The sequence below is a fragment of the Corvus brachyrhynchos genome, unplaced genomic scaffold, assembly GCF_000691975.1.
Source record: "Corvus brachyrhynchos isolate BGI_N302 unplaced genomic scaffold, ASM69197v1 scaffold3, whole genome shotgun sequence".
Lineage (NCBI taxonomy): Eukaryota > Metazoa > Chordata > Aves > Passeriformes > Corvidae > Corvus > Corvus brachyrhynchos.
This window is the reverse complement of record NW_008237619.1, coordinates 6321599-6349450: the sequence shown is the minus strand read 5'-3', so window position 1 is coordinate 6349450 and position 27852 is coordinate 6321599. Positions and strand designations below refer to the sequence as shown.

At 39.0% G+C, this 27852-nt stretch overlaps 2 protein-coding genes across 4 annotated transcripts in view; one reads left to right on the top strand and one right to left on the bottom strand.

The window, feature by feature from the left end:
- CMSS1 (cms1 ribosomal small subunit homolog (yeast)) overlaps positions 1-27852 on the bottom strand; it is a 230256-nt gene that overhangs the window by 113630 nt on the left and 88774 nt on the right. The window lies entirely within an intron of this gene.
- Positions 1-27852, top strand: part of FILIP1L (filamin A interacting protein 1 like) — a 189652-nt gene that overhangs the window by 75725 nt on the left and 86075 nt on the right. For 2 of the 3 annotated variants that reach the window (XM_008631727.2, XM_017731865.1), the window contains exon 3: positions 11319-11408. The exons of the other annotated variant lie outside the window; for it this stretch is intronic. The gene's annotated coding sequence lies outside the window, so the exon portion shown is untranslated. The remainder of the gene's footprint in view (positions 1-11318; positions 11409-27852) is intronic. 3 annotated transcript variants of the gene reach the window in all.

Here is a 27852-nt window from a genome sequence, read left to right as displayed (position 1 = left end):
CAATTCTTCTTGGGTAGAGACAGATGAAGGACTTCTACTGCATAAGCTTCATTATATAGTTGGGCAGGGCCTTTGAGCATGCAGGTATCCCACAAGAAATCTGAAGCAGCCCACTGCTTCATTAAAGGGAAATAGATTTCAAACTTCCCCAAACTACTGCTGGTGACAGTTAATAACTTGCTTGTACATTTTTACTATCATCCTGCATATAGAAAATTATTAAGAAAAACCCAAACACCTACTTGAAATTTTCAAACTCTGTTCCAGCAACTGTATCAGAGTATTTAAAAGGGCACAGCATTAGCTTTGGCCAAGAATTCCCCATCCTCCCTTAAATAGAGAGAAAAAGAATACCATTTCTTTAAGGAAGATAGAGACATTAATACTTTACCAAGTAGAAATTCTTAAAAACCAAAAAATCACTGCAAAAGTAATTCTTACCTAAATTAGAAGAAAAGAGAGAGGAGAAGGTAAGAAAGATTAAGAATCATCCTTTGGAGCATTGCACCTTCAAAACAGAAAGAATTCCTGAACAAATCTGAAGTAAACAAGTTACACCAGAACAGGAAATTGCAATTTCTTTGAAATAGTAATTAACCTTACGAGGGAAACTACTACTAAGATAAACAAAAAAGTACTAAGGGAAACCATTTTACCAGAGGGAAACCTGCCTTGAAGCAGGGTGACAAGGGAATATAAAAACACTTTGCCTGAAGTGATGGGTCTCTGAAGAAAATTTGAGCAATTCTGTAGTAAGGATCATGCAGATACAAGCTTCAATTAGGTGATTTTCAAGGTTTCAAAGAGGAGGCTGGACCACAGAAATTCAGTAACTTTTAAATACAGGACTCAAATTTAAACTGAATGTAATCTCATACTGTTGTCACTTACACATAAACAGGAGGATTTTGAAGGATATCTACCAGGCTAAATTGCTTTTATAATCATAGCTTTCCATGCCCAATCCTTGTTATCTATAAATAACTACAGCTAAAGTAAGCACAAGCATCATGGTGATTATTTCATTACATTAAATGATAATCAGAAATGAGAAAAGATGAAAAATCAGAAACTTGAACTTTCATCAGAAGATGTTTTCAAAATTTTGCATAAGAAACATGCATACAGAATTGAAAACAGATCTAACATTCAGAATGCAAAAGAATTACTTTTAGATAAAAACTAATTCTCAAATCTGAAGTATTTTTCACTTTCATTGCTTGCATTTCTTAAATAGTTGCAAGTGAGCAGTAGTCCTCCTGTATTTATTCCAGCAGAAGAAAAGAAGTTCATAGTGGTGTAAGAAAGTCGTAACTAAAATAAATACCAAAAACAGAAACATTTTTTATTTCAGATTTTAAGTCAACTATCTGCAAATAACAGCATTTCAGACTGTCCTTATTTGTTCTTGTTTATTACACTGGTGCTCTTTGTGGCTTCTTGTATTTTAGCAACTGGAATATACACAGTAAAGCTAGCAACACAACAGAAGTTTAGCAAAGGCAGACATAATTTGATTTTAAAAAACCACCACAGAAAAGAGTAAGCAGCTTTACAAACAGTAGAACCAATGTGGCTTCCCATGAATTTGTGTCTTACGGGGATTTGAAAAAATGTAAGTAGGTCCACAAACTCACACCAAAATCTCTCTCTACTACCTGGAAAGACATTTGAATGAAATCTGCTGAAACTTACTATCATCAAAATGTGTTTCTCAGCTGGTCCATCCCCAACACTGGGAATGACTGTCTGAAAAACAGAAAAAAGTCCTTCTACCCTAGAACAACAGGTCAATAACAGAAGTATCAGATCCAATACTTTTACATAGATTCATTCCTTTTTTACTAAGTGGCATTTAACTAAGAAAACAAACTCTCCTGATCTCTGAACCAGCTTCTAAATACTGTAGCAGTGTTAAGTTTTGTGACTTCTTGTTATCTTTTTCATGCATTTAGGAGACTCACTACAAGAGAAAAACCTTTATATGGTATTCAAACAGATCCCCAGTCAGCACATTCCAGTATTTACCTACAAGGGGGGTTTAGTAAATTCAAAAATGGAAGATATTTGTTAGAGAGATCTAAAAGAGAAACACACCACCTATCACCCGCACAAAGCAAGTTTTTTCCTACCTCTCCTAAAGAGATTTGGGAAATGGAAATTTCCAGCGCTAGAGAAGTGGCAGAAAATAACATGTACAAATTAAGAATGTCACAGGGCTGCACTCAGGAAGCTTAAGAGGTTATCTCTGGAAACACCTTCTTGAATGGAAAAATGGTGGCAGCAGCAATCATGGGAGATGAGGGAAAATCAGGGCTATCTAAAAACAAGACAAACTCACCAAATCCCAAGAGGAAATTTAGAGCAGGAATTAGATCTCTGATGGTAACGTTATGCACTTTTCTCATGTTGTTAAACCAAAGAGCAAGAGGGCACTGAGAAACCCTTTGAATTACCCCGTCGCTATCTCCCTACAGGAGGCTCCCTAAGGGCTCCCACAGTGAGCCAGAGACAGGCAGCAACAACCCTGAAGGGGTTTCAAGGTACAGGTAGGCCACCAACAAACCAGGAACAAAGGCTTTGCTCCTGAGAAACACCTGACAGAAGCAGAGTCTCAAAAGAAATGCAAGAAATCCCATCACAGAGGCACTGTCCAGGCCCTTCTCAAAAGCCAGAGGAGCCAAAAGAAAGGCTCCAGGCACAAACCTCTGCCCTGCTGTTCCACTGCATCACAAGCATGGACCACCTCTCTTTGACATGATGCCTTCATGGCACAACCTTTAAGCATCATGCTTACCCCCTGAGGCTGAATTTTCTTCAATTCCATTTGTAGTACTTGGGGTGGGGTTTTTGTTTGTTTTGTTTATTTAGGCTTTTTTTGAGTTTTTGTTTTGTTGTGGTTCTGTTTGTGTTTTTTTAATTTATTTTATTTTTTAACCCTGAGATTCCCCATATGCTTCTGGTATCCTGTAATATGAGACTGTTTAACTGATGAATGGACACCAGGAACATCAAAATCTGAAAGCAGATTGGAAAATGCATTTCTATGCACTCTCCCTGGAATATACAGTGCCAACATCCAAGTGAAATAGTTTGCTGCAGGCTTCTTATGGTCCTGGTACAACTAACGTACCAGCAAAGGCCACAGGAAGAAAGGCATACACAGCAAAAAATAAAATACTAAATCATAATTGTTCTGGAGACTTCAAAGGACTTTTTCTGAATTATGAGACTCTAATGTTGTTCTTTTGCATCCCCCTATGCATGGTGGTCTTTTGCCACACAGAAGATAATAACTACTGAAATACCAAGACGACCCTAGCAAGCATTTGAGAAAGGTACCTAACTGCACACAGAAACGTGGTAGGTGACCTTGGTGTTATCAGACAAGCTCTCTGAAGCTCAACAACACACCACAAATGCCAGCCAAAGAAAAGAATGTGCAAAAGGCACATTACTCCTTAGGTAAACCTAGATTTAAGTAGCCCAATAAATAAGACTGAGCTACAGTTATGGCCATTTAACCCACTTAGTTATTTTGGCCTGCTACACTTGTTATCTGGCTACCTGAGCCAGGACACTGCTGCCAACATCTGTTTCCTGCCTCTTGGGTCCTTCCTCAGTCAGAACTTCCTCTGGATTTGTGGGCTTGCCTTAGCCAAGGAGCCAGACAGTCCGCAGGGCTGTTTGCTGCTTTGTGCAGCAAGAGGCAGCCACAGCCTGGTGAATGGTAGGGTGGTGATGTCCTGCCTCATAAACCTGCACAAGTGAAGGTGCAAGTTTTACACAACAGCTACTTTTTACACTTCTACTTCATTCAGTGCCTCTCCGTTTTGAAAAAAAAAAAAAAAAAAAAGGCACTTTAAAGCTTTGTTTGATTAACTTTCTCAGTGAAACTGTGAAAGAAGAGGGGTTTAGACAAGAAGCAAAAAAATCAGTCCTAGCCAAGGCACTGGCTATTTCACCAGAAGAAAACAAAAGCCAGAAATACCATTTCACTGCTCAAACTGAAAGACAGGTTCTAGAAACACAGCTTACATAAAGGCACGTGTCAAACAATATGCTTATTTTTTGCCTAAACACTGACTCACTGAATAAAATCCATGTTATTCTTTTACGTAAACAATTCCTTTAAAAGCAGGAAAATTAAATACAGACAACATTAAGATGAACATGAACTTTTGCCATCCACATTCAGGCATCTGTGTAATTATAATCATTAACTCCATTAGCATATACTGCAATGTACGTAAAATGTGTTCACATTGCATTAGAGAACTTTTAGATACTTTAATGATATGTTTACAATAAGAATTTACTCATCTGGTGCACCTTCTGAGATTTACACATCATAGGATGTTTGTTTTCCTTTACGATATGTTTGCAAAATGTAATCGAAGTGCACATAAAATTTTATCCCAGGCATCAGTATAGCCTTTATTAGAAGTAGTTGAGCCTTTTAGAACTAAGTTGGGTTTTTTTTCTGGGTAATTACTCCAACCATTCTTTTCTCTTAAGGCAATGTTATTTCTAAGAAATGTCACTTTTCCACTTATCAAGGTTGTTTACATTCTAGAAAAATGTTATGCTCTCAAGCTTTCATTTTTGAAAATGTCAAAAAGTAAAGGGGATGATACTGTGCTTGTAAAAACATTCTTTATTAACAGAATGAGTCTCAAGGCATTTTACGTTTCCCACAAGACATTTTTCTGTCTATCATTTTAGAACGTTTTCCCACACAATGTATTCCTGATATAGGCTTTGGCAGGTTGTGAGATGCAAGATGGCTGGAAAATGATAGCCTGCTTTCAGCATATTCTTGTACAGTTAAACATTAAGCACTTTTTGCACAAGATAATTCAGACAGCAACTCACACAGAGTAAAGGTGACAGTTTCTGCTGAGGAAAGCTGAAGTCCTGAAGGATGCCAATGACTTTGTGACAGTTTTACAGACAAAACAAAGGAATCTTGAAAAAATAATCAGCATTACTTGAAATTCTACACTGATTTTATTCTGGTCTTCTAAGAGAGACTTAAGAACATGTGACAGTTAAAGGACACACATACACAAACAGCAGAACAAATATTGTCAGCAGGTACATTGAGCCAGCCCTCAGTAAGGGAACGACCATGGCTTCAAAGCGTATCACAGAACACGCCCACGTTTTCGTATCAGTAAGATACATTTCCCAAATGCTTCATTAAGGAACCAATAGGTGAACCAAATTTGATGGGAACTCTTGCACCTGCAGCCCAAGGAAGTTTCAAAAGCTGGAGACAGCAGCACAAACTTGCTGTTTGTATTTTGTAAGCTTTTATCTGTACAAATACACAAGAAGAAACAGGAGACTACTGACAGACAGCAACTGATTCATTGCATTGGTCCTATTGCAAAGCTCACTAATATCATCACACTACCACTGTTAAACCCATGAACATGAAAAAGACTTCAGCTGATAAAAATCAGAATTCATGTAAGGACAGAGAAAGTTTCTAAAGCTGTCTGGATCGCAGATATCTAATGGCACTTTTCATTTAGCCTTATGGTCAGCTATCTGCAAAAAGTGTATTTAATGTTTCATAAACAGAGTTTAAAACAAAAGTGCTTCTAATCAGATCTGGCAGGAAAGGGAGAAATGCATACATAGAATGAGGTAAGTGTGATCTTGCCCAGCTGAAGAACAGGGAATGGCAGAGCTTCAGGCCATGACTCACACAGACACTAAACAGTAGAGAGCTACAGATAATTCTCAGGTAAACTTTGCATGAGCCACTACGTCATCCTTCTCTACCCTTCCTGCATTAATCATGTCATTAGTAACCTGACGCAGCCCGAGAAGAATGTCTGATTTACAGGGAGCAGAGCAATGCTAACAGAACAAACACTTTGGCAGGTCAAAAAAGGAAAGACCAACCTAAATTTCATTTTACCACACCCTAAAAGAACATGGAAACTAGGAAAAAACCCAAAAAATGGTATCTTCCCACTGTGAGATTACACAGTTCGTTAAAAGTTCCTGATGAACCAGTTACTTAAGAGTACAAATACGAAGGATTTGCAAGAGTGCACGGATAAAAAACCGGCCCAAACACGTACCTAAACAAAGCAAAGCGGGCGGGGGGAAACCCCCAAGCTTTCTTTTGAAGTTTGCACCACAGTTACATAATTTCCATGTTAGTCTAGATGTTTTTAAACATCTTTTATAGTGTACAGTTATGAACCAATTGTACATTGAGTACAAAGTGTACTGTTAGGCAAGATTCATGTCTCAGCCAGGTATCTTGGTTACTCCACTAAATATAAAAAGGATAAAGGGAGTCACTGGGGCAAGAGAAAAATGGAAAATTTCAGAATTGCTTTTAAAAATTATTACTCAGTCCAAATTTACGGCAGTCACTTTGATAAATGTGGCCATAATCTACATTACTGTATATGGCTATTTCACCTTAAACATCCTGTAAAAGTAATGGTCGCTTGAAGGAAGGACAGATCACTTCCATTCACTGTGAAGCAAATAAAAAACCCAGTAGATTACCTTGAAGGCAGTATGAAATTATCTTTAGTTTCTTCAAACAAACAAAATTATCACCCAAAACATGCAAGGTGTGCAGGTAGTAACAGCAGCTGTGTAAAACTCAAGTCTACAAAAGCCATTTCACAGTAGCAATGTCCAGAAGAGCACCCACAGAAAATGTGTGCTCAAATCTCTCTAAGTGTATGGCAAACCCACTATTTATGATGATATTTTGTTCAGTTTCTCATGGCTTCACCTGCTTCTAAGTCTTCCTAAGCAGACTGTCTATTTTCTTGATGCTTCCTTCCCACTGAACACTTCTTCTTCCCTCACTTCGCTCTCATTTTATCTCAGCAACAATCCTGTGAACTGCCAAATCAATTTCTTAACTTCGTGACTTTGAACCACAGGGCTGCAGGTCTACTTTCCATCTTAAAGCAAAGTTCTAGAAATTAAAATCTTCTTTGTCTTTGACCCTCTACAACAGCTGAGCTGAAATAGCTGAAATATGACACCTCAGTTAAAACCAGCTAACCATTTTGTTCCTGCTCATTATTAATGGTATCCTTTTGGCAATATTAAAAGTAGTGTACAAAATATGACCAACCGTACAGCTAAAATGGTAGCACAATATATCACAATATTAGGGAATGCAAAATAACAAAGAAAATGCAGTTATCTTCTCACACCAGCTTGGAAAGCTTCTCCATAGTGCCATGACAATAGACCTAACTCTCTTAATTAAAATTTAAAACAAGATGTTTTGAAGGTTTTCTAAACATATGTAAATGGCATGTCCCTTTCCTGGCTTCTTACTTTAAAGCCAATGGTAACTTGAGAGAAGCAAAATATTTTTTTTTCCCTGGTAGTTGTTCAGTGTCATGTACTGGAAAACTCTGATAACCCCAAATCTGAAATAGGCAGTAATCTGCCTTACAACTATTCCCTTTGTCATCAGTCTTTCTGAAGGTCAGGTAAATGCAGAAAACAGTAGGTGTTTGTGCTTCATTCAGCAAAAGCGTGAAGGACAGTTTCACAACTTAGGTTTATTTTGGGAGGAGTGGGGGTATCTGGCTTGTGTTTTTTAATTTAAGACCTGAAACCAAAGAAAAGATTTAGAGATACAATGCCAACAGCTTAATGAATATTCTGTAGTGTATATGAGCACCCTGGGGAAAACCTGCACTCAGATAAACAACAGATTCCATCTTCCCCTGCCCTGAGGAACATAAACCAGGCTCACAGTTTACCCCTAATTCAGTAGTGGCTTTCAAAACAAACATATTTCAGACATATCTAGCAAATAGTCCTCTTCCCACTCTGCATCCAAAACTTTCTCTTGGAAACAAAAGGCCTCTTCCTTGACAAAGATTTCAGGGGTATCTTCCAAATCTGCCAACAGCTTGCATTACATAGTACACCTAAAAATTTTAAACTGACCTTTGTCCCCTCTGAGAAAGCTGTCTGTTCCAAATGGCCCACACACACTCAGTAGAGAGCCAAAGCTCACAGAGACTCTTTTAAATACATTAGGTATCTGTCCCATGGGGAGAGCCTGTGTGTGCCTCCGCGCACAAACAAAAGGCTAAGAAGAGCTTTCCGCAGAGTTGAATACCCCACAGCACATATCTGGGTCTTTAGAGGCCTTTCCTATACCTTCCTCTGTGGCACTGCTTCCTTTTCCAGTACCAGCTGCAGAAAGGCAAGGAGGAGGAATACTCCCAGCCCGCTAAGGCTGCAACCTACTGGAGGGAGACTGGAAGCTGCACTTTCCCAAAGGGAACGTGCAATGGAGCTTGCATGGCTATTATATACCCCATGCAAACGCACAGAGTTTTCGGGTGGTGGGAACTGAATTTTATGCCTTCTGCCAACTTAAAAATCTATCCCTAGTGAAGGAAAACAAAACCAAAGAAACAAAACAGACAATGGCTACAGAGACTCCAGAGGAATGTAATGACTATAACAAAAGGCAACAGCAGTAGTGTGACAAGGGTTTATTAATGGGTCAAAAAACAAGCTCAAATGACTCAGACACAGAATCAAATCCCAGCGGGATTTCCTTAAATCTCCTTCAGAGACTGCATTGCATTCAAGTTCTCTTGGGATCGGTAAAAAGAAGGCTCTATCTGGTCTTTCACCTCTCGATCAGAAGCATGCCTTACCAAAACAGGGCAGCATCACTACCCCCTTTAGCAGAGCAGAAACAGGCTCAGAAGAATCAAATCGTGCCTTCTGAAAGAAGGGCAGAGAGCCAAAGCAGAGCACAAGCAACTCCTACCAAACTGCCACAGGTGCAATGCAAATGGTTTTCTTGGAGCAATTGTACGAATTCCGTAAGACAATGCCGGTCAAGAGAGTTTGCACAACTGCTACTCAAAGAGCACATAAACAGGCTGTAAGTGTGGAGAGAGGTGACAGCGGTGGAGTGACTTAGGTATTTTATCCCATTCATTCAAGGAAGGCATGTCTAACCACCCCAAACTACAGCCTTGCTCTTTGGAAACACTACCTTCCCTTGCTACTATCAGGACTTTCATGCACCCTATTAATACTTTAATATTTCCTCTTGGTTATTAATGCATATGTAGGTGTCATTCCAAGTATGCAAGAGAGAGCAGGGTGTTGTGATTTTGAGCATTTCTACGTTTCACAGGTAACTACTCACAAACCGACACCTTTAAATCATCCATGCCAGGCCTTATCTCAATTATCCACCTTAAAATGCTCAGTAGCACAAAGGCTAAAACATGAATTGAACAAGTGTCTCAATTCCTTGGGTTTAAAAAAAACCCCTTCAAATCAATTCAGAAATCCTACTATTTTCACCAACAAATCCACAGATTTTTAAACAGAGCTTTCTAAGCAGTAAGACAATATATTCCTTGATGTTCTGTGTGCACCGTAGAAGAGCCTTTGATGGAGACAATCACAACAGCCTGGTTTTAGTTCCTTTCAGAATACGAAGACAAGTGCCAAATCCTTCTACACATTTCATAAGGAGGTAAATGCTTCAACTGGATGTCTAAAGATGCAGGAGAAAGATCAGAATACACTGAGATCAAAAAGGGATAGCCACAGAACTGGCTGGAATTATGAACTGAACAGAAACAAAAGCCACCACATTAACTGGTCAAAATCAACTCAATATATGTTGAAGAAAAATAAACAAAAAACCCTTAAATAACAAAATTTTTACATCACTGTTACAAGAAAACACGTTTATTAAGTTCCTTGTGGTAGATCTCCTCAAAAAGCCAAGGAGACAGACTGATGGATTGACATCATTTCTCATATCTTGCATCACTAGATGATTTTGTAAGGTGAATATTTACACTGCATCTCACAAAAAGTTTTCTGTTTTAACCAACAATTAGTAAAACAGGATTCTGGTTTTATCTCCCTCCCGTGTTTGAATCAGTAACCGTTTGGAAATTACAAAAACTTTCTCCAAAGGTTAGCCCTTTTGACTTTAGAGAATGAATTCCCTGCTTCACCATCAAAAATACAGAATTTAAACAAGAAAGCCACCACAGATCCAAAATTTTGTGTCTGTAGCATTTAAAAGCAAAGATAAGTAAAATGTAAGTGACAACATAGGCCATCTGTAGTTTTAAAAACTCAAACATACTTCTTTTGTTAAGAGGTGTTATTGCAGCCTTTCTGGTATTTGTTATCTTATTAAAATAGCCACTAGAAAAGTGATCAGAAGGCACATAACCTGAAAAAGTTTCAGGAAGATTATCATAGGAATACTTGAGATTACCTGACATCGACATGGAGACAATTCATCACATGCAGAAAGCAGTGGGAAATCAACATAGCTCAGGAGAACTTTAGAAATCTAAGGGTTCAAGAAAGAGTTATCCAGACCACATGAGCTAACCCAGACTAACTGGTGCCTTCTCCCTCTACTCTGTCATTACCCATCAGTAATAGATGGTTTAATACTAGAAATGTATTGTGCGGTTTTTCACTCTTGGCAATAACTTCCAGAAACAGCAGACAAATCTAAAATATAATTCAGTTTGAAACAACTGTGTGTGTATACTAAACGAGTTGCTACCAGCAAATAACAAAAAACATGCCTTCCTGCATCCAAACAATCCCATTTTCCTTTCCTTTCTTTTCTGTTACATCCTTGGATCATCTTCTAAAAACACAGGTCATATTTGTTTCATTCCTCGGCATGTAGCAGGGCTGAGTTCAGCTGCACTCAGGTCTTCTCTCCACTAGCCTGCCTTGATCTCCTCATGCACCTCCCCTGAGGTCCTAGGTCACATCTCCATAAAAAAGCCCAACCTGTACTATTATACCATTCAGCATCCCCATGATCCCTGGCTCTGAGCTACACTTTTCAAAGGGCCCTTTAAGATCAGTGACCCAGCTTCACGAACAGGTGAATTTCCAAAGAGGAAATTACTACATAAGTTCCAGCAGATAGAATTTGTTCATTCCCTACCAACATAAATGAATATTTATTAAACTATAGAAGAAGACAGGAAAAGAAGTACAGAAGAATCTAATTTTAAATGAAACAAAGAGCAGAGGCTAAATAGCAGTGCTTTAATATTCCTACAGGCATCTGCTAGACTTCATTACAGTTAATCATATTATTCATGTGTGCCTTTTTAAATGGTAGAATCTTTACTGGAGCTAGTCTAACTCTTAATAAATTATTTTATAAAAATTTATCAAGCTAATGTTGAAATAGGGACCTCTGCAATCTAAAGAAATCTCTCAGCCAATATTTACATATGCTTGTTAAAAAAAAAATCATTTACGTTTGATTTTTACTACAGATTCATACTATAAGAGGCACAATTCTGGAGACAACGAAGAGGAAATTTAGGGAAAATATCGCTACCTATCCGTAGAAGAGCTCTGATCCGGTAGGAATTATTTTTATTTGCATGCTTTTACGTCGGTACTTCTGAAAAATATAAATAAAATATAAGCTTTCTCATGTCTGAACTTTTGAGTACAATGAAAATAATGGCAACCTGTACATACAGGACACTATTTGCAGATACCTTGGCAGATTGACTAGTAAAAAATGTTAAGTCTTTCAAAAGCCAATTCTTTTACATTCTAAGTTAGAGAATGCATTAGGGGGAAAATGAGATTTTGTTCTGCTTACTAAGGAACTCAGTTGATTAAATTAGTGAAAAGCTCATTAGATATCAAATCAGTCTTTGAGTATAAGGTAAATGGGAAAATGTAAGGAGATTTGTAGTCTTCCTTTGCCACTTTCTCAAGTCAAAGATACCCCTTAAAATAGTAAACAAACCTATCAGAAATTATGCGAAGCCTCCATATGTTTAAAAAGTAGGTTCATATAGCCAGCAATATCATTATATTAAATACATACAGTGGTTACCTCAACTGCTTTTGCCATTTGTACACTAGAGCAACAAGCAATGTTTTTTCTGGACTGAAATGATATTTCTGTAAACATATGCTGGAATTTCACTGTTTCATTTAAATTAATATGGATCTTATGCTGAGTGGCCCTGGGAGAAAGCACATTTCTGATGTCTTTGCATGAAACACATACCTTTCTGAAACACTTCCTGTCTTGCACCCGTTTTTGGATATTATCACTGTTGTCTGACAAGAATGAGGTCAGCTAGGATTTGTATCGATACTTTACAGCAGCTGTCCGGCATTTCTTTGAAACTCCACAAGCCTTTAACTCCTTAACTGCCTCACCAAAACAGACATTGCAGTCTTGCAGGAATACTGGAAGAATAATGACTGTTAAGGGTGCTGAACAGTCTCAAAGGGCTTAACAGACAGAACTAAAAGACTGAGCTTTTCAGGTGAGCAAAAATTAGCAAGATCATGAAGAGAGCATGCAATGAAAACTTGAGAAGTGTTACCACCTTTGTGGCAGCCAGGCCAAATCAGGGATGGGGGGGCAAGACAACATGATATATGCAGAAAAAAGAGACACATTGTGCTTGAAAAACAGCAGAGAGACACCCAGGTTTAAAATAGTCACGTTCATCAGCATTCTCCCACAGAGGCCCACTTGGCTGACTCTCAGCAAATAAAACTGTACATTTGCTCAGTAGGACCAATAAAGCTGCACTAAAACTGTATAAGCAGCAAAGAGTACTCTGAATTTGCACAGAACTTCGTTACAGGATGACACAACAAACTTCCATCCCCAATACCCTCACAAAACTTCCTGACGTTTTAAAACTAGCTGTCTCAGGTCAGGCTGACTGTCAGAAACCTTTTAAAGTTGTTTAGGAAGCACCATTCACACAATCACTAGCATGAGCTCAGTGCATGAATGAATCTTTCAGTAGCAAAAATTTGATCTGTATCAATCATGCCCATATTTCCATTAAACAAGCCAAAACCTGCACCCATGTTATACTGGCTGTGGGAGGGCAGACAGAGCCACAAAGATGCAGGCTAATGGTATCTGGCATACAAGCTTTACTTGTATAAAAGTTAATGTGTTTAATTATTTTTAAGTTCCACTCCTGGTGTAAATTCACTTGCAATCAGTTTACTGAATTGCACTGGCCAAGGTTTCCTTTTGAGCAGCTTTAAGATGACACAAACTTAGTGCATCACCAAACCTAAGCTTCTCTGCTTTGTTGCTTTTCGACACATTTTGTAACAGCCGTGGAGGAGGCAAGAACAGCTCTATGCCACACCACAGTCTTTCCAATTCAGGCACCAGAAAAGGCTCTGAGAGAACAGCAACTAGGAGTGTGAGTATGTTTTAAAAATGCTCAGCTATGAAATTGGTGAGAGACCGTGATCATGCAGCACAAATATCCTGATATGAGTGATATCCACAGCTTCTTACTTTCCTTTTTCACGGTGTATTTACAGGTGTTGCACACATCTTCCCCCTTTATGTACAGTGATCCTAGTTTGCATCTTCTAAGAATACTGAGATGACTTTGTGATTTAAACCATAATTTAGTTACAATATTAAGGTTGGCGTAGTTTTAAAAGACCAGCATTCCTCCCTAGGCTCCATACTGCTCACACTTTGCAGGGTTTTGGCACCAAGCAAAACTGCTCATCTGTTATCAGACTGTGTAACACATCAGAATGCACAACAGATCTAAGAAAGCATTTACAAACTCAGCTTGGGGGAAGAAAAAGATTTAAAACCAAATCTTTCACAAAACTGATCCTGTGTTACAAAAGTCTCTGTATGCCTTTGGCAGCTTCTGTTCCCACCTGAGGCAGGGCGTATCCACATGTAATGTATGTTTTGCATGTGCATGCAGGTCTGCAGGACAACCTCTGTGCTTCCTTCCAAATGGCAACTTTTCAAGAAGCAGCTGCCACTGTGCACCTCATTGTGTACAGTAGCTCAAGCTTTTTAAAAGCTGGGAAGCCAGTCAACACACAAGAAATTAGCTCAGCAAAACAAGCAAAACACAAAGACAGAATGGAGAAGTAAGCAATTTCCAATCACTTCACCTGGCTCATTAATCAAATGAATTCAAATGAATTCCGTGTCCTATCACGACAGTTCCTGATGAATTTAGTTACAATAATTAGAGTAAATATGTATTTAATGTTATTATGCATTATCAAAAGATAAAATGGAGAGAACCAATTAAATTACAATAGACCAGAAATATTCTGGGGTTTGAAACAATTGCAAAAGCTCACATGTTCCTGCAGACTCGTACAACAATTCAAATTAGTTTGTCTTGGGCACCTAACTGTCTAAATACAAGCGACGTGTTCTTTAGGGACGTATTATCTTGATGAAATGGGGACAAAGTGCCCAATCTTACATGCAGGTTACATGATTAATTTTAGCTTTTGCTTACTGATGAATCGTTGACTTCATCTTAGTCTAGCTTTAAGTGCCTGTAATTGGCCTTTCCATCAGCCTATTGTGAGGCTTAATGCACAAGTACCTTAGCGTTAAAGGGGAGAGGGATAGAAGAGAGGAAAACATGGGAAACCAGTTAGGAAGACTTTGTGTGAAAACCCAGTCTGAGACGCACAAAAGAAAATGCAATAAAAGAAACTCTAAGAGCTCCAGCTGCTTCACCTGATACGTGCAGGTTGATTTAAAAGGTTCACAGCCGTCAGCAAAGTATCACCTATCCTAAAAGACTTGTAGTTTGAGGCATGTGAATGTTCACTGGTTCACTCAGTTGAACAAAAGCAGACAGGAGCAAGAAGGAAGCCTGAATCATTTTGCCGAAGCTAACAGGAAAGCAACCCCTGACAGTTGGTGCAGATTCTGCTCTGGAAATATAAGAACCAGGAAATATAAATAAGGAAAAAAAATTTCACAAAGTCTTATGAGGACTGCAAAATAATTTCCATGGGAATGCAGAGGAAGTCTCATCCCTTGTGATACCTTAAACTAGATGGAAAAAAAATAGTGGAAAGTAACCCAAGAAAAAAGCTAGTACTGGCAAGTAGACAGGCTATATGGAATACATTTTTTCTTGCATCTCTGACTTCTGTTAACATTTTTGTGGCTCTTGAGGCAGCAAGGTAGGAGCTTTGGTTTATACTCCACAAACACAAGCCAAAAGCCTCCCACAGTTCCATTTGGTAACTTCAGCTTAACATGCTCAAATATACACAGACTTCTGACAATGATTCAAGTTCCCACTCAAACATAAACTATGCCAAAAAACACCCAAGATTATTTCAACTAATAAACACTTGGTTAAAAAACATGTCAAATCAACTTGGTCTTTATATCAATTTAAAAGCCTCTTACCACAATCATTGCCTGAACCATAGTGTGCTGCAGGAAGCACCAAAAGAAAATGATGATTGATAACATTCTCACAGTGTTCCTCTGACTGTCATCACTCCGGTGGTTGCACAAAGCTTAGGACCCTGCACTTGGAAAACTGATTCTCCTGCACTTTGGGCTTGTGTTATGAAAATCATTTTAAGGATGCCAACGTCCTGACTCCTCAAGACTAGGACTGGGGACAAATACTGTTTTTAAATTTAGTTCTTAAAACTCAATAGATCAAAATCCTGTATCCTGTCATGGGGCACAGTTTCAAAGCCCTCTCAAAAAGCTGCCCTTTGATTTAACCTTCACAGACATGTCTTCACAAGAAATACAATACTTGAAAATATGTACACTGTTACCCCAACTTTATACAGATGCTGTTCAGTAGCATATTTATTCTCGTTGTAAAACTGTGATATTTGTACTTCAGATATTTCCAAATTCCATTCCATTCCCCTACTAAGACTGTATACTGACTATTAAAAAGACAGCTGAAGCAAAAAGATAAAAACAAAAAATTCAACACAGGGACACAAGCAAAGTGCAAGGTAACTTGTGATATGCTGGATTTATAGATCCTGAAATTGTGTTCTCCAAATGATCATTCTGTCCAAATTTTCACAGCTACAGTAGTGCAGTAGGCATCTCTGGTATGGTTAGCTCTTCCCCAGGAGGCTTTTCCAATGTAAGTAACATCTCTAATAGACCATTCTAATGAGCAATTAAAGAAAGGTAAGGCAAATTTTCACCAGAAAGAAATACAACAGAAACACACATCAGGGAAAACATTGATTGGAAAACCATCCCCAGTAGCAGTTATAGCAGCTAAAAGCTGGTTTTCCTAATCAGGACTGAGGCACATTTCAGAAGCTATACTGAAGTGTACCTGTTTCTGTAAGAGTAAGCCTTTTCCTTCAAAACTACCATTCTGAAGCTAACCATGGACAATTAAATATTAAATTTACTCAAAACACTTGAGACAAAAGTTCTTAGACAACCCAGTTCAACAGAAAACACATGTATCCAAACACAGTATCCTGTTTCCATATGTATTTTCTCCTACAGAATGGTGACATGAATGAAAATTTGATTCCCACTGAGAGATCTGTTGACTACTCATGGAAAGATGAATCACTCTTCTCAATGGAAATAACAACTCGTGACAGCAGTTAACTTCTGGTGTATAAAGTATTGCATGGGCAAAGTTAGCCTAAGTCCCTACTGTAAATAATTAGTGGATTGATACAAAATGTATTTTACTACCTAGCTTTAAAAGGTGCTGGAGAACTAATAGTCTAGAGTCTCACCTGTGCTACAGGAAAAATGCATCAGGAAAGCCAGAGGCTGATCTAGTTCAAAAACCTTTCTGACAGTGGCCAAAAGCAGATGTTTGCACAAAGACAGTAATGGGAATGATCCTTCTCCTAGCATGCCCTCAGCTGTCACTTAAGGATTTAGGCTGCCTTCAGAACATCCTGCTAAACTACCACAACCAAACTGTTCCTCTGTGAACATCCTCACTGAATGAACTGACACCTCTGGCCTCAGCTGTATCCTGTGGCACTCACCCCAGTGGTTTAGCTAAATGCTGTACATCAAAGTACTCCACTTTGTTTCAATTCTCTGTCAGACTGATCCACTGAGAGATCCCCATCATCATGCTATGAGCAAATAACTATTCCCATTACTTCATGTGTACTGCTCAGGATATCTGAGTCCTAAATCACATGCGTCTTACACATTTTCTTTCCCATTTGAGCAGTCATGGTCTGCTTGTCCTAAGAGATAAGGGTATAGGCAGTCTGGTGCTACTTTACATTTTATGAAGATAGGGAATCAACTACATCCCATACCCAAAATATATTTGCACAAAGGCATTATGATGCCTTCTGGTTTAGTTTACCTGCTGTGTTAAAGCTCTCTGGTTTCTGAGCAGTGCTAGAGACTAAGATGAAGTACTCCCAGAACAATGACAAGGGATCCCCCACAAGACCTCTTTGCTGAGTATCAGTTGCTAATAACTGCCTCAGGACTTTTTCTTAGAGATAGAAGTAACTAATTAAATAGGCTGATAAGCCATCTATTTTCATAGAAATTTTCCTGCTACAATTCTGACACTAATTCTTCAGCAAAACAAACTCTGGTATGTTGCACTGAACAAGAAGCCCAAGTGTGAAAACCTTCCTGCACAAACACTAATATTAAGAGATCTGATTCTGGACACAGAATCATCCTTTTTTTACATGTCATGGTCTCAGCCCTTAAAATTATCCCTCACAGTAGAATGTGTTTTAGAGACAGGTAATTTTATATATGTAAAGACATATGAGCTTTATTTGTGTCCCACAGTAGGGCACAGAGTTATTCACAGCCTTCCAGATGCTCTGTCCAGTTCACCCTGCATGCACAGCTTCCCTAAGACAAAGATGACACTCTAACATTGGTGACACGGCCACTTCCCCAAAACTGTCATCCATGTTTTGTCAAGGGCTTCCTTCCTCCCTCCCTTCTGCCCCTTCATCCTCCCAGGCCACCCAGTCTGTCCCCAGTGCCAAGGTCAGCAGGTGCAGAGGTGCTCTGTGCTCCAGGGCACAGCAGCAAACCCGGAGGCAGCCGGGGCAGGGAGCACGGCAGGGACACATGCGACCCCTCAGAGCAGGGCTGGCAAACATCACTGCTCCAGCAGCTGGACAGTGGCCAAACCCTGCCTTTGCTGGACCTGCCAGGCCAGGGAGCAGATGATCAGAGCCCATACCTGACCATGCAGCTGCAAATTCAACAAAGCTGTGCCTTTCAAGTATCGTACAGGCCCTTTGGGAAGGCGGCCTTAAATCTCCACAGGGTTACGTCTTGCACAGGTGGCCTGTATAGCTTCACGGGATACTGGTCTTAATATTTTTTTCAAAGCTTGCTCACTACATTTATTACTGTAGTAGTGACTAAGCCTCCAAACTATTTTTACAGGCCCTGAACAATAGTAATCATTTAGGATCAAGTTCTGCTTGCTAAACTGAATTGTACCTAGTCTAGATTCTTAAAGCCCCACATCTCTGACCACCTCTGTTGATCACAGAACATAAAGGATATCAGTTGGGATAACACTGGCTTAACAGACATTTGAAGAGCACCACAAGAACAAGAATTTGCTATAAGGCTTCTTCATTGTTCAGATCCCAAAGAAACGCAGTCCGTTGCAATATCCCCTTAGCAATAACTTCGTTTTGAAAGGCACAATGCAGATGCAGTAAGGTAATCAGGTTTCTGAATGATCACTCTTGTTAATTTTACTAGTTAGCATTTAGGAACCCTGTCTCAGACCTAGCAGGACTTTAAGAAGTTGTATGTATCACGTTCAAATAAAGCAAAACTAAATCTAGAATATGCATTTCCAAAAGGCTACTTCCATTTTATCCAAAAATGACTGGATTTTACTTAACTCATAGAAGAGCAACTTACTCCAATGTAATTCTATTTTCTGAAACAAGAAGCCCTACTATTTACTGTTGAAGCCTTTGCCTGTCACCACATACATTTTAAAGGAATCACTAATGTTAAAGAGATGGGTACATTTCAGCTGTGCCACTCGCATTTGCACAAAGCTGAAACTGTGACCTAAACAACCTCACTATGTAAATGCTCTGAGGATAAACCTACATTATTTGTCTTAAGCTCATGCAAAAAAAGAGAACAATGATGAACAGTATTCCTGACATTATTAAAGCCAGTGTTAAAAGCCACAATCTACGTTGTATTTATCATACATATGCATTTCTTCCATATTTTTTCCTCTGGACAGTCAGTTGTTGTAGTGCTAGGTTTAGTTTAGCAAGCTGCAGCTTTCCCTGGGAGCTCAGCGGGGCTTCTTAGGGCAGGGCAGCCATTCTGTCCTCCCGTAGTCCTTTTTGGACGGCTCTGTACTCTTGCTCTGGCTAGCTATCAGCTCTACAACCCAGTGACGGCGAGGGAGGCGAGAAGGGTCCCTCCATGAGGCTTTCAGAGGACTTTTAATAGTGACAACTTGTCCCTGAGACCCCCAGAGGCAGAGACCTCGTGATCCAGGCACAGAGGGGTTTTGTCAGATCACAGGGGCGGTACCTGGGCGGGGCTGGGGTACAGGAACCAATAGGGAGAGCCCAGGGAGTGGCCAGGGCTAGGGGCAGGGGAAAATGGGGGAGAGGGTGGAACAATATGGGATAGGAAAAGCAATGGGTAAACCGATCACCACAGTCAGTTTTACTTCTCAGTTATGGATATACGTTCCCCTCTCTTACCCCAGTAAATTCTATGGTCTGGTGGTTGTTATGGGGTTTTTTTTGTGATGATGGTGGTTCTTTGGTGGGGTTATTTTTGGTTCATGTGGGGGGCTTTTGTGTGTGTGTTGGTTTTTTTTTTTCCTCATATTTTTCTTTTTTAAGGCTGTGTGGCAAAAAAATGACTAAACCTTAAATTAAACATCTTAATGTCTCTACATTTGTTCCTTAATTAATAAATATACTTGTGTTAACAAGAGACCTTTAACAAGCTACGTTTTGAGACTGTCCAGACTATACTTAAAGGCAAATACATGTACTCAGAGTTAGACGAGCAGTAGGAGTCACAAAATACCGTCCCTAACCCTGTAATCCAATCTTTACATGTAGCCCCACAGACCTTTATGGGCCTATCAGCACAAAGAAAGCTTGCAGAATCCCACCATGTGCACTGGGTATTTTGTTTTAAATGATACACGACAGATTCTCTGGCCTTTCCTTTAAAAGCCTTACCTTTATTTTACCTCTGGACATTTAACTTAAATTTTGGTGTCAGAGAATGAATATGATCAGTGATTGTTCCTCAAATAGTACTGCTTGCACATACAGGAACATCTAGCTAGTCAAGGCTGTGTATCATCTTAAGGTAAATCCACTCTACTGTTAACACTTTTTAAATACTTATTTGCTCAAACAGAACTGATTTGAACAGAGAACTAAGAAAAATTATCCTTTTAGAGAAAGAACTAGTCAATACTGTTAATGCATGGGAACATATGATGACTACATGCACATACCTGCTGTGCATTAAAATGACTCCTTTACAACCACCCAGTAAGTAAAAGGGAGAAGGAGTGTCCACTTTGGAATTCATCTTGTTTTTTTTCATGCTAAGCAAATGTTCACAAACAAACTTACAAGTCAGAAGTTTGACCAGGCAGTACCTTTTCCAGATATGCATATATACTATAGCTACAGGAGACATGTCTGGACCTTCAGATGATGAGGTGCACAGGTACTGTCAGAAGTGACATTAACTCAGGGGTTTACTGTATAACAAATTAGCACTATTTATATGCAGAAGAGGCATGATGCTCTCAGGAGCTAAATATTAGCTTCTGATAAAATAATTTTGGTGAAGCCCTGCTAAGCAGCAAGCTAAGGAAGCTGTCTGTGCTTGCAGGATATGACTCATTGCTTCGCTAGGAAGGACTTGCATGTTAAATGCAAACATTTGGAGTCACCTGTTCATGCCCTCCTCAACACACCTAAAAAACTGCAGGCTGCCAGGAAAACACCAGTAGGAATATAATATAATTTCCACCAAGACCAAAAAAGCAATTTCAGTGGGGCTCTCCTGGCAGATCACCCCATTTATGATAACTGCTGCTCAGGGAGCAGTTCCTTCCTGATGATCTCGTTATTTGCAGGGCTGAACACAGGCAGCAAAAGGGTCCCTACTGTGTCCTTTGGATTCCACCTTGCTTCTGCCTAGTTCCACCCTGTTTGTCACAGGCCATCAGAGGGAGGTGGACAAGCTTTCTGCAAGTCTCCAGCACCAGCACACATGTAACAAAGCCACATCAAAATGTAGGACAACTGCAGCCAAGGAGTTAAGATGGGCAATACAAAGATTCTGCTTTCATTTTAAGTACCATTCTTCCAAAAGAATAAACAGGTGTTTCAAGTGGGCTTTTCAGAGAGGCCTTTAGAGGGGTGGGGATGAGGAAGAAGGCATCCAGACCTTGGTGTTCCCTTAGGACCTCTCTGAACATCAGACTCTTGCAAAATATTCATAGATGCTCTCATTTAGATCTGCAAAAGCTGTTTCCTCAACTCTCACTAGCCACTGGGCTAGCAGCTGGCCAGAGACATTTTACTTGAACAAGTGGAAAACCAGAGGAACAAAGAACAGTATGTGCTCTATGCCACCTCTCAAGCATGCCTTGCCCTTCCCCCAGGGACTCGGCTACACTATCATCAAAACCAGGATGAAGTCACAGCTGCAGCCGCAAATCAACACTTTTGCCTTTACATCTGAACCTCACTGTGGGGTCATTATGCAGCAATGAAAGGAATATATGGGTTTTCTCTACCTGCCCTATGCCAAAACACAGCTGATCGCCTCAAGACCAAACTTCCAACATGGGGGAAAAACAGGAAGAAAGCACAGCTAGTGACAGAGAGGAGGGACATTTACCTGGCTCACTGACCTCCATCCGACTTCCTTTTGACTGGGAGGAGGCATTTTAACTTCGCTGCTTACAAGAAACTTCCTGTTAGAAAGCTGAGGTTTCCAGTGCTTTTTTTATTGCATTTTCCAAAGCTGCGTCATCAGAGCAGGGCATATTCCTATGGGAATACTGTAAGGAGTTATAATAAATAATAAGGAATGTCGTGGCTAGTAAAACATGTAATGTGAAAACATACAAAAATTGATTTCACTGTGTACAGTTACTTTTAAAATTCTGTGCTTTTCACATTTTCCTGGCAGACACATATAGCCACAGTCACTAATTAATATGAACAATATAAAAAAAATATAAGCCACTTCTGAAAGTTGTAATTTTGCTTTCACTTACTTAAGGCAGTAGTCAATTTTAATGAAAAAAAATCCTCAAAAACTAAAAATGAACTACAAAGCTGACTTGAGAATCTACAGGGCAGCTCATATTTCCTGTGTGTTCATTTGTACGGAGGTGAACATGTAGTAGATAATTTAAAATATCCTCCTGACATAACATCAACAGGTAAAACTAGAGGTTAATGAGAACAAGACAAAAGAATAAAAAGAGACAAAGAAAACAAAAGAAAAAGACTCCAAAACAACAAAAAGCAGAAATACACAACACTGATTTCCACTTGCACCAAAGCCTAGAAATTAATGTCTTCAAAATTTCTTAGGAGCACCTTGTGATCCCAGGGCACTCTTACCAAAATCCTGCAACTTGTCCACAGGCATCACAAGAGTCCTATGGAGTTGGATAAGCAGGATACAGGGCAGTGCCAGTCAGCACACCTGGCTCAGAGGTGAGGAGGGAACTCCTGCCATTCATCCCTTCTCCTCACCAAAACCCCAAACCTAAACCCTCTGTTCCATAGACAATAAGGTCTAATTTGCAAAGAGAAGTGAGCAGATTTGAGATCTGAGAGAGATATTCTTTTCATTAAACTCCTGAGAAAAATATTTTAGATATTTATCCAAATTTTCCTCTTGAATATTAAATATGGAGGATGTGAACATGGGGAATGAGTTGAGGAATCTTCCATGGCCATGCATGTGTTGTAATTTTGTAGCTGCAGCTGGAAGAGGAAAATGCCAGAGCCAATTTTTTGCACAACTAAGGATTATCCCAGTCAGACAAAAAGATGTTAGCCTGCTGTTACCTACTGAGGTATTATCATGAATGAGAAAAGTGAGCAAGGAGAAAATAAAACAGTATCACACTGGTTTTGTATTACAGACTACAAAGAAAACCTCAGTATTGCTCCAAAGTACCAAATCACAGAATGTAATGAAGATCAAAACTTAGGATAGACAAGAAAATTCCAGTCCACAGCTAAAAGAAAAGCCCAACATCTACAAAAAACCAAAACTGAATTATTTCATTTATGACCACATAAACCAACATAAGATTATTGTCCAATTTCTAGACAGCAGTAGAACACAGTCATTGATGGAGATGGTAATTAAAAAGTTTGGCTCAAAACAACAACAAACAAAAAAACCCCTAACCCACCAACTTAGAAACCCTAGGTTTACATACAAGCCTGAAGTCCTACCTAGCACCCGCAGATGCTTTGTGGCAGCGTGACAAAACCAGTAAAATGCTTCAAAAGAGAAACAATATTTTCAACAGCTTCTAAGAGTCAAGAGCTCTCTGCTATCAGAGAGCCTATAGAGAACTGGTCTGAATGATAAAAGATGAAGTTCATGAAGCAAACAGACATAAGAAATAGATAAGAAAGAAAGCCCAGGCCTTAAAGAATAAAAATCAATTTATTTTCCTGAATGCTGTCTAAAGGTGGGGAAATTCCAGCATAGGGAGAAGTTCACAAACTTTCAAAGCTTAGCTCATATGTGTTCTGTGTTGCTTTTATGTAAAATGAGATAGAGAGTTTTGGACAAATCAAAGCAAAACCAAGAAGCAAAAAACAAGCCCCCCAAAACAAACAAACAAAAATGAAACAAAAACAAAGAAACAAACAAAGATGTAAAATTTCTGTGATGTGAAAGTCATACCTGGACATTTCACACCACTCAACAGCCACAAAAGCAGATAAAATTGATAAAAAGAAAAAAATGTCAATTGACTCACTCTTACACAAAACTCTTGTACATGCACTGTTTAAGACAATCATTTGAAGCAGAGCAACCCACAGAGCATAGTGGGGGAAAAAGTCAACAGATTTGGTTTTAAAAAGTTATTTTATTCATTACTTTCTTGGTAAAATTAGGAGCATCTGTGGATTCCCCACCTCCTCCTTCTCCAAACAAGGCATCTCCTCTCAGAGCAGGCTGTAAATGATCAAATCAATGGAATAATAATCTTGATTGTCTTAACCAGCTCTCCATAGACATGAGTTCACAAGAGAGGCAGCTTCCTCAGACATTAGTAAAGACCTTTGATCTGTCTTTGAAGAATTTTTTCTCAGGATATTTAAAAGTCTGTGGTTTATTTTCATGTGTGGAGAAAAGCAACACTGAGGTGAAAACTCCCACACAAACGTCTCAACAAATCTATGCTTCTCAAAAATACCCTTGAAGAAAATTAATACATATATGCAACTTTGAAGGTGTACATTTTTATTCTGTAGTTCTTGCTGTGGCCTCTTGCTGCCTATTTCACAACTCACGGATGTAGGAAACTCCACAGAAACAGCAAGCAGACAAAAAAACCCATGAGTTAACTGGAAATGGAGATGGCTGCAAGGGTTAAGAAGTTTGGGTCTCAGATACCCAGACCAATTACTGTGGGGTAACAAATTAACTTACACTAGATAACATATCCCAGATAATCCTTGCTTACTAACCATACATTTTCATTGAAAACAAAAGCAAGATACTTCAAAACTTTGTGGACTTCTACTGCGCTTTTGATGAAAGTATCTTATAAAGGATACTTATTTTGTATTTGCTGTGAGCACCAAGCACAAGAGCATTACATAGATACACTCTTGGTACACAAATACATTATTTCAAATGTCATATGTGTGTATGAAGACACACACATGCACATTGAAATACAAGAAATACCACTGGTTTCTTCCTTTTCTTTTGCCCACAGCTGTTAGAGCTAGCAACATCGTAAGGTTGTATTTCTTCAGTTAGATTATTTTTATAGAATTGTGATTATAGGCTGCTTTTCAAAGTGACCTTGTACCACATTACCAGCATGTTGAAGGGGACAGAAAATGACTGTCACAAGCACCTTGCCAGAGAAAATGTACCTTCCATCAGAAAGGCAGGACCTTATTACAGTATTCACTGAAGTCAGAGATGCAAAAACAGCACTGGGCTGAGTAAACTTCTTTTGCCTTTTATTCTTACAGGCTTCTCTTAGTTATATTCAGGTTTTGCATCTTATTATTTTGAGAAATACTTCTAAAATGAGAAGATCTGTCATGCTGCTAAAAAACATAGGAAGAAAAATATTCAATTTATAGTCATTAAATCCTGCTTAGATGATTAAAACTGAACATTAAATATTCCCATTTTGGCAATGATAGAAAGTTTTGGGAAGTGCGAGGGAATACTATAAAAACAGGATTTAAAATTTTTTTTTAAACGTGCTATCACAAAACTTATCTTGAAATATTTATAGAATTATCACACAATGATGGTATTTTGGCTGCATCAAGTCTGCTGAGGGCAGCAAAAGAAGTATGGGCAATAACCTCACCTGTATTTTTAGGAAGACAGAAATAGTTACTTTTGTAGGTTCCCATTTACCAAAATCATGTTGAACCCAGGGAAGAAAGGGCCCATCTGTGCCTATGCAAACACATGAAACATTTAAGAGAGTCTTGTGCAGTAAAAAACTTTCCCTGCTTTTTAAACTCTGTAAAACATGTACTTACACAAAACTAATGCCATTGCTGAGACAACACCTTTACATAGGTTCACACCATGAACCTATTAATTAATTTACTAAGTTTCTAGTGGACAGAGAGAAAGCAAAAGCCAGAAGCATAGGTATTGACCTGGGAGGTACATGGATCTCATGTGAAAGAGTGAGAAATGAGATATGAATGTATGAACTAGATCAGACTGACAACCTGTAAAACATAAAAGCCAGTAAAAACCCTCAATAATGTTGCAAAAAACCACCCTCAAACAAACCACCTCAAAAGAAAACAACAAACCTTCACCATTCAGTAGACAGAAGGTGTGTGACTTACCACACAGAAAATTCTGGCCTATCCTGAAACCCAAAACTTAGAAAATTTTGGGTTGGGTTTTTTCCCTTACACAAGACTGAAGCTAAACAGATGGAGAGCCCCTTCTCGAGTCCTAAAATACCTCACTTGAACTATTTCCTGTGGGATTTACAGTAACATGTCACACATGCAAAAACCCATTTGTTTTACCAGTCTGAATAGCCTACCCTTCACTTTCATGAATATCTCCATGACAGATGAATCTGGGAAGGGGCGAACCAAAGTTCCCAGTGTATTCTTCCTAAGGATAGCCTGAGCTTGTTTCTCTGCAGCAAGGAGGCTGCACATTTTGTCCAATATCTAACCAGGGGTCCCAGCCTGAACCAAGGCCAGTTCCAAACAGGGCAGATGGAGGGGAAAAGGTACTGACATCTCTACAAATTTCAGGGAGACTGATGCCTACAGAGAGTTGAGAGATAGCCACAGCGAGGAAAAACTGAAATTATCAACTGAAACACTGAATTATCCAGCTACATAAATGTCTACAGTCCAGGTAGTTTCGAGATACTCAGGGAAAAGGATGACTTTAGACACACAGTTTCTAAGATAGAAACATTTTTGTTTCGTGTAGCACTCTTTCATGGTTTTGCTTCAGATAATGGTGTAATTCCAGAGTGATTATACATTAGAGCCAAAATTACAGCAGCAGAATAATAAATATGAAACCATGTTTATAACAGTAATAAATATTAGATTCAATGGTAAATTAAATATTAATAAATATTAAACTAAAACCACTGTATTAAATAATGTTAACTATTTCTTATGCTCATAAAAAGAGAAAATTCTATACTTGGAAAGTAAATTTATATAATTGAAATTGGAGCAGCTGAGTTTTATTTCAGTTTACCAATAAAAATCTGTCACACAGATAGTGCACGATTGACCTTTTTTTTTTGTTCAGTAAGAGGAGCAGATAATATGACATAGCAGAGTTTACTTTTTCAAACTCTTAGATCTACCTGATGTTACAGAGACATTTCTTCACATGAACCAAAAACCTCTCTTGCCCTAATCCTTATACATAATCTAATTACAAAATAAGTATGAAACATTTTACTTTAAAAAGAAAGATAAAACAAACCTAAATCCATGGAAGCATACTGAAAAAAACCCCAAACCCTATTAATCTCAGAGGCAATTCAGCTAATTGCATAAAATTCCCCTCAACCCTCTATTCCCAGCAGTAGAAAGCTGAAGACATTCTAGGTATTTTACTTTTGATTCCTCCTCAACCTTTTGAACCCATGTTTTCATGGGTTCAGAAGGTTAAGGACAAATCAAATGTATTTGATTCCTCCAAAGATTATACTGGTGGTGTCATCCTGCAGCAGCACATTGAAGCTACAGCGCACCTGCAACTTCAGAGTCCTTCTCCCACTACAGCGAAACCCTTGGCTTCACACTGTGGCCTTGTGGCAGGGGTAGCTCCTCACTGACAAGACAAATCACCTCAAGCTAGTCCCCTGTGTCTAACCTATTTACTACAAGAACTGTACACTTGTAATGTGATAAATATACTGTCATCTTCCAAGACTACCATCAACTTGGCAAAATGCTGGACCACAAACTAGGAGAGCTGAATTCCTGTGGAGGAGAGAAAAGAAGGGTTTAGCAGAAGTTGTTTCAAATTATTACCAGAGAGAAGGAAAAAATCAGTCCATGTCTCAAAGTACTGATTTCTGAGCTGGGAGCTTTGTGGAATCCAGGCCTTCATTTCAGATTTCAAAAGAGATGCCCAGTTTTGCCAAAGAAATGTTGTGTGATGCATCAAGGAGCCCAAACTCTTGATTTTCTCATGGATCATCACCAAGAGGTCTATTACGCAACCATCTGAAGAATCCTACTTACAATAAAATTTGACATCTCCAAGAAGGAGTATACATT